Raw genomic sequence first — 528 nt, 5'->3', positions numbered from 1 at the left:
TATGTGTCTTAATGCTCAAAGCAAAATTTTCTTTTCTTGAAAAATAATTATGTTGAAAAGATTCCTGAGACCATCAAAGGAGAATATTCAGGTTCCTAGAAGGAGCAATAATGGGAGGATATAAGTGGATTGCAGATTAATTTGTAAAATTTAATATTATAATTCTAAGATTTCTGATATAAGTACTCACTTCTACCAGTTGCCATATATAGAGGTAAGTGAGCAGTAATATGCCCAAGACTTTGATGTCAGTTCACCAGATTCAGCCTCCATATTTCTAGGTGAATGAGGGTTTTGTTCTTAAGTCTTAGACACTTAAGTCAATTATACCTGAAGTGTGTATTCAGTCACTCCCTAATTTTGCTTACTGATATTTTTATTGGTCAGGCCACACCCCGCTGCTTGTCTTTTAAAAAATCATTTTAAAATGGGCATCTACACCTACTAAAACTTTAGTTCAAAAGATACGAGTTACCACGTTACAATATTAGGGCCTAGTAGAGTATTTTTTACAACTGTTGGCAATTG

The sequence above is a fragment of the Balaenoptera ricei genome, chromosome 10, assembly GCF_028023285.1.
Source record: "Balaenoptera ricei isolate mBalRic1 chromosome 10, mBalRic1.hap2, whole genome shotgun sequence".
Taxonomy (NCBI): Eukaryota; Metazoa; Chordata; class Mammalia; order Artiodactyla; family Balaenopteridae; genus Balaenoptera; species Balaenoptera ricei.
The sequence above is the reverse complement of the archived record's forward strand: the minus strand, read 5'-3'. Positions refer to the sequence as shown.